At 34.0% G+C, this 10314-nt stretch overlaps 1 pseudogene across 1 annotated transcript; it reads left to right on the top strand.

Annotated features, from left to right (window-relative positions):
• The first annotated feature begins 609 nt into the window (after positions 1 to 609).
• Positions 610 to 3876, top strand: LOC143633163 (putative phospholipid:diacylglycerol acyltransferase 2; annotated as a pseudogene). Its single transcript, XR_013153636.1, has 5 exons — positions 610 to 1377; positions 2055 to 2277; positions 2377 to 2954; positions 3027 to 3280; positions 3335 to 3876. The product of XR_013153636.1 is annotated as a putative phospholipid:diacylglycerol acyltransferase 2 (transcript).
• Positions 3877 to 10314: the final 6438 nt, after the last annotated feature.

The raw sequence follows: 10314 nt of genomic DNA, 5'->3' as shown, positions 1-10314 counted from the left end.
ATGTTATTATCTGGATTTAGTGAAGGCGGCCCGTTGGTGGCGTCGGTGATAAATATAAAGGTGGCGCAGTGGCGGTGTCGGCAATAACAAACAGGTGCCAGAGCCAAACAACGATAATGAATAACTCATTTACACATTTATTTTAGTTGAATCTTATAAGGAGTTATCTGTATTGACACGTTAATTAAAATAAACCTAAATTTACTCGCTAACTAATATATGCGATCTAAATGAATCCATATACACAAAGTACTTTTGCCTGATGGCCACCTATAACCAAATTTTATCATTAATTTTACCATTATTTAATTTAATATCTTATATATAACCAGCTATGTCACCTTACACATATTTAACCCAAGTAAATTCTTCTCTCCATGCCACACACCTTGTAAGATCCGGAAACATAGAATAATCTAAAACATTATAGACAAACATTAAACCAAATTTAAATTATTATTTAGTTAAAAATTGCATGAAATGTTTAGATATTTCCGTGCACAAACGATAAATCTAAAGAGGTGAACATAATTGCCAACATAGAAAGAATATATAGATGAATTATTGATTAGTGTGCCCTTAAAAAACACACACACCTGGCGAAACACACATACCTCTTCTCCATGTGTGTGTAAAAACCTCATTGGCACTATGTTAACGTGTCTTGTTCTTAAAACCATCGAATGTAGCAGTTGGTCATCTTTTCTGTTGTTCCAGAAATGTCAGAAATAACCCACATATACTTTCTTATATTTTCTGTGGGTGTTACAAGATTATACGGTGAAATGTTACCCATTTTTGCAAAGGTGTCTTTGTCACATAAAAAAGCTGTGTAATGCTAATGCATGTATATGTTGACAATTAGATCATCATTTATTTCCTCCTATCTAACACATGTACTCAACCCCTTCTCATAAATTCCAATCTCCATGTTTCAGTTTGCAAGTAATTACTAATTTCCGATCATGACTTCAGTTCTTCGGTTCCGGTTCCGAAAGTCATGTTCGAATAACGAGCCAGTATTCAGAAGCTATGAAACATCAAAAGTGGTTAAGAAACAACAAGGGAAAAGTAAGACAATTGGAAGACAAAGGTGGGGGTGTGTGAATTCGTGTTGTTGGTTCATAGGGTGTATGTGTTCGACGTGGTGGGTGCTTTTGTTTTTGTACAATTGTTGGCCGGTGAGCCTGGGTGGGATGAAAGGACCAGAACCACCGGGTGTACGGTTAAAGAATGAAGGGTTAACTGCGGTGCACCGGTGGTTTTGGTCCCTGGGATGATCACGGGTGGGCTTGAGCTTTGGGAAGGAAAGCCTTGTTCGCGAGGGCTTTTCCGGAAACGACTTTGGGGAGGTAGCTTTGCTGAAGCCGTAAAGAGGTTTGTTTTACCATAGTTTGACCTTCAATCTTTGTTGGAAAAAAACAACACTTTTTATTTTATTTTATTTATATTTTTGAACGGCAAAACCAATGTTTTTTTTTTATTAAATTCATGAAGCGTTAAAATCAGTGACAAGTAGTAATTTTAAAAGGGAAAATCACGAAGCATATGCCACAATATATTATACAAATAGTATTATAAGAATATTTACTAGTCTCACTTGTGAAAAGTTTCACTAATTTTTTTTGTAGTCCATAAGATCTTTGAATAATAATAATAAGTTAAATCTATAACAACATAACGCATGTAAAGTGCCGGCTGATTTCTGGCCTACGGCTAAAGTTTATCGCCAGCTGAAATCAACCGGAGCTTTTCATGGCCGACACTTTTTACACGTGTTATGCAATTATTGGTTTAATTTGTAGACTCACTGTTCTTTGCAAAGATTTTGGTTAATTTTGTAGACTCAATCTAATTAAAATACTAAAAGTCTATTTTTGCAAAATGCAAAGTGAAAATGTCTACTTTTGTACTTTTCCCATTTTAAAATTACTATTTATAAACCATTAAATATTAAATATTTGACAACATGCAACAGCATAAGATATTCAGGTAAATGGTAGTATTAATTTGTTGATAAGTTATTTGTGTACATAATAATGTGTTTGTTTTAGGCCATTGTGTTGGTTTGAACATTTGGCACTGGACAATGAAACCGGGCTTGACCCGCCGGGCATTCGGGTCAGGCCAATTCATGGACTTATTGGAGCTGACTATTTTGTCACTGGCTATTTTGTTTGGGCTGTTCTCATTGAGAATTTGGCTAGTATTGGTTATGAAGGCAAAAATATGTATTTAGCTACTTATGATTGGAGGCTTTCCTTTCAAAACACAGAGGTAAGTACTTCAATATTAATATTTCTTTTCTTTGTTATGCTTAATCATATATTCATATTACTATATTATGCTTACTTCATTATTAATTTACATACCTAGATAAGGGATCGATCGCTTAGTCGATTAAAGCTCAACATCGAATTGATGTATGCAACCAACTGTAACAAGAAAGTGGTGGTCGTCCCACATTCGATGGGCGTTAACTACTTTATACACTTCCTTAAATGGGTGGAAGCCCCGCCCCCGATGGGCGGTGGTGGCGGTCCAGGGTGGTGTGCCAAATACATCAAGTCAATCATGAACATCGGCCCCGCGTTTCTTGGTATTCCAAAGGCTGTTAGTACCATGTTTTCAGCTGAAGGCAGAGAAATTGCTTCCATCAGGGCCATGGATCCTGGTCTTTTAGACTCCGAATTCTCGGGCTTAAAACCATGGAACACATTATGGGCATGTCTCGGACGTGGGATTCTGTTATTTCTTTGCTTCCTAAAGGCGGTGAGGCCGTTTGGGGCGATCTAGATTCATCACCAGATGACGGTCACGAGTGTCTTTTTGAAAGAAAAAGTTATTTTCAATCGAACTCGAGCAAGCACCGAACAAAATATGGGAGAATGATCTCGTTTGGGAAAACCGCTTCCGAGCAGAATTCTTCAAAGCTTCATAAAAATTCTCCAATGGTAACACTTTTTGTTTTCAATTCCAAAAGATTTATTTTTGGAGTAATGACTAAACAAGCGTGACGTCTACAGGAAGTTATGCAGGCGATAAAGAGTGCAACTTGCGGGGAGGTTTGGACCGAGTACGGTGAAATTAACTGGAATAATATCCAGAAATTAGCAGATAACAAAGCTTACACCACTGAGACGTTTATCGATCTTTTGCGATTTATAGCTCCAAAGACAATGCAACGGGGCGAGGCCCAGTTTTCCTTTGGCATAGCAAAGGATCTTGATGACCCGAAGTATGCACATTACAAATACTGGTCCAATCCATTAGAAACCAAGTGAGTATAGTTTGACCATGTTTGACTTAAAAAGTCAAAATGTACCTTACACAGGTTGCCAGATGCTCCGGATATGGAGATTTACAGTTTATACGGGGTGGGGATCCCAACCGAAAGATCATATGTTTATAAGTTGTCGCCGTCAGAGAGATGTAACAGTATCCCATTCAGGATTGACAGCTCAGCAAAGGGACAATGCTTACGTGGCGGGATTTACTATGCGGATGGTGATGAAAGTATACCAGTAATAAGTGCGGGTTATATGTGTGCAAAAGGGTGGAGAGGGAAGACGAGGTTTAATCCGTCGGGTAGCGCTACTTATGTACGTGAATATCAACACAAAACACCGAGTTTGCTACAAGGCAAGGGTTTAGAATGCGGGGGCCATGTTGATATCATGGGTAACGTTGCGTTGATTGAGGACGTTTTGAGGGTGGCTGCAGGAGAATCAGCGCTAGGTGATCGGATCTATTCTGATATATTAAAGATGTCGGATAGAGTAAAGATTGAGCTATGAAGCCAAAGCAAATGTTTTCAGAACCGAACCGAACTGAACTGGTGTTATTTGCAAGAATATATAGCCGTGTGCTAAGGGATGAACATGTTGATCAGTTTCTATAATCGATGATATAATGTAAACAAGGAAATATGTAATACCTGTTAATCCAGTGATGTTTGAGATTGACATCTTCTTAATCTGATCGAGTTCCCCTTTAGGGTGTATGGTTAGGATGGAGATTAGGTGTTCTTGATGAACACGATTTGAGGGAGAGAGGTAGGGGATGATTCTTATGGTGTTATTATTCATCATTAGTTATTAACCTCTCTAATAAGCTCTCTATATATACACCCAAGGGGAAACCCTATTAATGTTAGTAAGGGTAATTCCGTCCATCAAGGATTTACCAGTTATAAACATAAGGTTATTTAGGTCAATGATCAATAATAAGATAAATAATTATAAGGGCCATATATAAATATATATAAAATATATTTATTCTAACATTCTCCCACTTGGCCTAGTAATTATTTATTATGAGCATTAGATTAGTCTGATCAGAGGTTAATACTCATTTTAGTTCTAAACCCAAATTGCAGCAGAGAAATACAGTCGTTGAATCAATATTCGACTCAGGACCCCCATTAATCATACTACAACTCAAATTTAAAACCTAACTTTAGGATCAAATTGACAAATAAGCCCTTACCGTTGATTTGTATAATTAGTGTCTATACGTCTTTAGGCATGCATGAACGTATTTAGAGACAAAACAAATTTTCAACGTATGAGGAAAAATTAATAATTAATCATTCATAGTACGATACGCAGTTGCGCTTGGTCATTGGTAAAACCCGTCTCTATTATTGGCCATTTAGGAGACTTATGGGTGACAGACCTTTAATTAGTGGATCCATAAGCATATCATGAATGCATTCGATACAAAAGTTTAGTTTCCTCTATTTGTTCTTAAGTCATAAGCGAACAATAATTTAGACTTGTATCGAATTCTAATGCAGCTCCGCTTGAACTGTTACTGTTCAAGAAATAAGGGTAGCTGACTTTATCACAATAAGTCTTCAATATTGGATTTATATGAAGTTAATAAATTATGAGTCAACTGATAAAGTTTTCCAACAACATTTAGTGACACGTTGCGTTATGATCAGCAACATATTATGTCATTATAACTTAGGTCGTTGTTATCAGTTAGTTAGGACTCCTTCATGAGATAGTAATGTCTGCTGACATAAGGATATACCCAGAAGTTGACAAAGTTAGAATATTAGTAGTCAACCGTTTTTTTTTTTTTTAGTTCTCACTTCTTCTTCTTTAAATTATTGTGTCTCGTTTCTTAGAGATATTGTGATATTTTATCAGATGCTTCACAATAGAAATAATTAGTCTAGTGTTTAGCAATGTGACCAATATCTAAACGAGTATAGATTTGAACCTTCTTAAGGCATCTAATTAATGATGCATAAGGAAATAATCTCATTTATCCTATTAGCCTCTAAAGGAGAGCAATATTGTATGTTACAATTGTAAGGACCCGTTTCATGTAAAACATATAAAACTAATGAGTCTATCTCGGTGTATTTTGATAACTATTAAATAAGAGGTATCTCCGAGATTGATTAGGTCAAGATATGCGTTAACAATACTTTGACTCATGTAACATATACTTGTCAAAAGAATGTCATCTATATAAGGACAAGTTTACATTAGTTGCTCCCACTCATCTTGAGGTAGGTAAATCAATCCACTTAGTTCTTGATGAAGAGAGTTGCATTATGATTTCATTATTGATTCTTGCATCAACCCATACATGGATTTTATTGACTTACAAACTAAGTGTTCTTAACCTTCAGTTTAGAACTTACAGGTTATTTTACGAACATGTAGGCCAGTGTTAGGGAAAGTTGTTTTAATGTTCATGTAATGTAGCTCTAAATTATTATAAGCTACTAGAACAGTGATGATCCTCAAAGTAACCTTTTGTAAGACAAGGAACTAGGTTCTTTGATAATTTATTCCCTCTTGAGTATACCTTTATCAATCAATCATACCTTTAGTGTATTAACGTTATTCATTCAGATTTAGTTTAGTAATGACTACCTTTTAGGTAATTCAACCAAATCCCAAACGTTATACTATTTTAGAAGATTGATTGATACTAATGGTTTAATTAGAAGAGGTAGGATCATTAAACCTTCCAAAATCCATTTAATCTTTAGTCAGGTAGGGTACATAATCATCAAAGTTAGTAGGCATTTGAGACCTAGATGACCTCCTGAGTTGATTATTGGGTTTATAAGGAGTTTCATATTTTCAGGTATATTAGGAGCAATATTAGTTTCTAAGTATGTAAGAGTTGGTGCAGTATGGTGTACAAGAGGTGTAATCGGAGTTAAAGTAAGCGACAACTCTCCCCCCGCGTCTTGTATTTAGCCAAGTTATGATAAGGACTTTTACTGCTCCTACTGACCTTAGAAATATGTAAGAATTCAGCATGCTTAGGGTCAACATCAGAAGACCAATAAATTCTAATTGAGGATTATATTAATTAGTCTTGGTAAGAAATCTAAGTTTTCCCATATTTAGGTATCCAACAAAATTTGTTAGGAGTAGCATTAAATGTTAAGAAGACAAGATATAATGGAGCAGTGTCTTATACAAGGGATGTTTTATGAGGTAGATTAAGTTGTTTCTCCCCCATCTCTTGCATATAAGGACACTCAGTGCTCCCACTGATCTTTTAGGCCTCTAAAACTCCATACAAGTTTTGGCGATTCATGTCATAGGAAACTTTCATACATTTTATACTTGATTTCCTTATTGTCCATATTTCATAAGAAATTTTAAGGACATATTTAGAAGGAATACTGATAAGTATATATGAATTGATTTCTTTAAAGAACTTGTCCAGTAGGAAACAGATTAGATACAAGTTGATATTCTTCTAAGCTCCACTAATAGCAGTGAATTATAACTTATGGTGGACCTCACTTACTCCCTTTATCCAGTTTATATTTAGGGCATTTAACACATGCTTTCAAATCACTAAGAATGAGATTTAATGGCAATTCATCCTTTGTCAACCGAGTCATGATTTCTCATGAAAATTTTGGTCTTAATGGATGAAGTACGTAAGTCTCATTTATCTTTTGTTAAATTCTCATTTCTATGATAACAAAAGGTTGTGAAATTTGTAGCATCGCTTAGTTTTATCTTATAAGGTTTCTATTCAAATAATAACGACCGATAATATGATAGTTTTAGTTAGTAGTGACTTTGTTTTGGTCATTTAAAACCTTATAACTGTCAAAATGTAGCTTTAGTATTGATACTAAATTCTGAGTAAACTCTAGAATGTTTAAGGTATCATAAAGCTTAATACAAAACAGCTTTTATGGTTCTTACAACCTTAACACTAAATGAGTCACTGACTCTCATCTTAATTATTATCGATTTCTGATAAGGAAACGTATAAAACTAAACTCAACTAACATGTGTTAATAGGGATATTAATATTAGTGGAGTTAAATATCATTAATTGGTAACTACCTTTCTTAGCCAACTGTTCCCTTGAGGTATGGATAGTCTCTTTGCTCGTGCCTAGTCTAATGGCATGATTTTGCAGTGAGACTTTCCCTTTGAGAACTTAGAGCTGGAAGCAGTACTTGTATTTTGTTTCAAGACTTTAGAACTATCCTCTTTTAAGGTTTAGTGGTAGTAAGGTGAATAACATTTGATTTTCAATTTTAGGCATTCCTTTTCCTGTACATATATTGCTAGCAACACACTCAGTTTTCTTTAGTACTTCTGAGTGTTATAGTTGATTCTTAAGGCATCTAATTATACTGGTGGAAAAGTAATACACTGAAAAGACTTCATTAAGTTCCATGTATAAGCTCTCAGTTTATGGGTCATGGAATTAAATATTAGGATGTATTCACAAATGCCAATTAACCTTTTTATTTAGAATTAGAGTGTTTTGCATGCATCTTAGGAATTGTTTTGATTCTATTATTTCCATAGAAAAAAAAAACGTTAGTCTTAGGAATTTTAGAATCCGTAATTGCTCACCTGATAGGAATCATGTAAGGAGTTCTTGATTATCATAAGAGACATATTTATTTATCCCACTGATTATGCTCAAGTGTTTTTCTGTAATACTTTTATCAGAATGAGCAGTAAGAATTTCAAGTCTTTAAGGATAATCAAGACTCAAAAGGGCAAATTTTATAAGACCCTTTTAGAAGCAAAACTCTTCTTAGGTTTTGTAATAAGAGTGGATGATTTAGGTTTGAGATTCAAACTTTATAGAAGAATTTTAGAGTGATTTATGTTATGGGTAATCTAATAAGGCAGACTGAAATTATGATCATTAATGTAAGGATCATTATGAAGATGTGATAATTTTAAGTATAACACCAAAATTAATTTTATTATACTTAAATAAAATAGATCACCGTTGGGCAGAAAATGTATTATTTAAGTATAAAATTCTTGTGCGAAAATAATTGTAACAAATCACCGTTGGGCAGAATTGGAACAATCAAGTTGTTATGCACAAGGTAAGTTTGCAATACATAAATGTAACAAATCACCGTTGGGCAGAATTGAGACATTTAAGGTATTTAAGGCAAAGTTAATGTCATTTGAGTATCTAGCAATTTTAGGATACTCATCTTTTAGATGACTATGCTTAGTTAGACTAAAACAACTTTGTTAAGCTACCACATCACCATTGGGCAGAAGTGAACTCATGAAGTGTTGTTTAAGTTAAGCAAAACTAAAGTCATGCGAATGTCTGATAATGTTAGGACATACACTTTTAAGTGACATACTTAATTAGACTTAAATAACAATATTAGGTTACACATCACCGTTGGGCAGAAGTGAACTATAAGTGTTATTTAAGTTAAGTAATTTAACGGAGCAGGGCCCCTTAATCAGTTAGGTTATATATAAGGGTTTCTGATCATTTCGCAACATGTAAGATATAAGTAAAGTTGCGATTTCTTCGAAGTGATGTTGCGAATTTGGTTAGGGGATTTTAGATGTTGCGAACAGTGCAGTCATAAGTAATGTTGCGATTGATGTTTTATAAGAGATGTTGCGAATGATGTTGTTATGAGAGATGTTGCGAATGGAGTTGTTGTGATGTAATCAGCATTGTTGCGATTTAAAGCACTCGCAACATAATTGTTGCGATTAAGAGTACTCGCAACATCCTGTGATTTTATGGGCTGATCGCAACATCAATAGGTAATACTCGCAACATCTTGCAAAATTAGCTCGTCGCAACATCTTAAGGTTCGCAACATTAGTGACTTTTCGCAACATATGTCCCTTCGCAACATTCTGTGATGCTAGGTTCTGATCGCAACATAATTAGTGGACATTCGCAACATGTTACTCGCAAGATAATATGTAATTCTCGCAACATCATGCGATTTCGCAACATTTCATTTGTTGCGATTAGAGTCCAGTTGTTGTGAATAGATGTCTTGATTCGCAACATTAGCAGAATTCGAAAAGAATAGTCAACCTGATAACCTTTTCCTAATTTTAAGGGATTTGGGAGATTCTGTTATAAAGTTTTAGATTATCTCAAAATTTAATAAGATTTCAAAATTATATCTTTTATCTTATTTAAAAGATTTTGAAATTAAACTTAGAGATAATATTATCTATTTAAAGTTTTAGATTATCTCTAATTTTAATAAGATTTCAAAATTATATCTTTTATTTTATATTAAAGATTTTGAAATTAAACTTAGAGATAATATTATTTCTTTAAAGTTTTAGATTATCTCTAATTTTAATAAGATTTCAAAATTATATCTTTTATTTTATTTAAAAGATTTTGAAATTAAACTTAGAGATAATATTATCTCTTTAACAGATTTCATTTTCCCAAGTTAATCCTAATTAAGGTTAGTTTTCGAAAATAATGATGTTCTTCAAGAACATCTTCGAAAAAAAACAAGAACAGTTTCAAGAATTTTATGAAACTGTTTTCGATTATATTATCAGATTTAATACTGGAATCGAAATCTGAAAGTTTTGTAAAACAGATTTCGAAAATAATCAGGTTTTTATAATGAACAGGTTTTAATCAGACCTAACAATTCGTTAGAAGTAATACGAACATCAGATCCAATCAGTTTTATGATGATGATCAAAACCGTAAACATAAGGGTTTTAATCAAAAACTCGTTTCCTATTTTAATTCCAGTTTTTATGGACATCGAAGAAACTGATTAATCAACATCATGCTCTGATACCACATGTTGATCAGTTTCTATAATCGATGATATAATGTAAACAAGGAAATATGTAATACCTGTTAATCCAGTGATGTTTGAGATTGACATCTTCTTAATCTGATCGAGTTCCCCTTTAGGGTGTATGGTTAGGATGGAGATTAGGTGTTCTTGATGAACACGATTTGAGGGAGAGAGGTAGGGGATGATTCTTATGGTGTTATTATTCATCATTAGTTATTAACCTCTCTAATAAGCTC

This window comes from Bidens hawaiensis, unplaced genomic scaffold, assembly GCF_021521415.1.
Source record: "Bidens hawaiensis isolate Kalapana, Puna unplaced genomic scaffold, B.hawaiensis_p1.1 tig00006617_1, whole genome shotgun sequence".
In the NCBI taxonomy this organism is placed as follows: Eukaryota; Viridiplantae; Streptophyta; class Magnoliopsida; order Asterales; family Asteraceae; genus Bidens; species Bidens hawaiensis.
The sequence above is the reverse complement of the archived record's forward strand: the minus strand, read 5'-3'. Positions and strand labels throughout refer to the sequence as shown.